Source organism: Lynx canadensis, chromosome F2 (assembly GCF_007474595.2).
Source record: "Lynx canadensis isolate LIC74 chromosome F2, mLynCan4.pri.v2, whole genome shotgun sequence".
In the NCBI taxonomy this organism is placed as follows: Eukaryota; Metazoa; Chordata; class Mammalia; order Carnivora; family Felidae; genus Lynx; species Lynx canadensis.
The window spans coordinates 67,716,714-67,716,932 of record NC_044320.2 but is presented as its reverse complement, the minus strand read 5'-3'; positions in this window follow the sequence as shown (position 1 = coordinate 67,716,932).

Below are 219 nucleotides of genomic sequence, written 5' to 3'. Positions count from 1 at the left end.
CAGAAATAGCATTTCTGTATGGAGGATAAATGGTTTTATGGCCAAAGAAAGCATTTGTTATAGTGAATTGTTCACCAAAGAGAATTCATTGAAATCAAATCAACAGCTCATTCGTTATGGAGGGTGGAGGAATCTAATGGGAAACAGGAACCATTCGCTCACTGCTAGCCTGAGGAAGATTAAAATGAGTGTCAAGCAATCAGTAGAACGAAACATGAA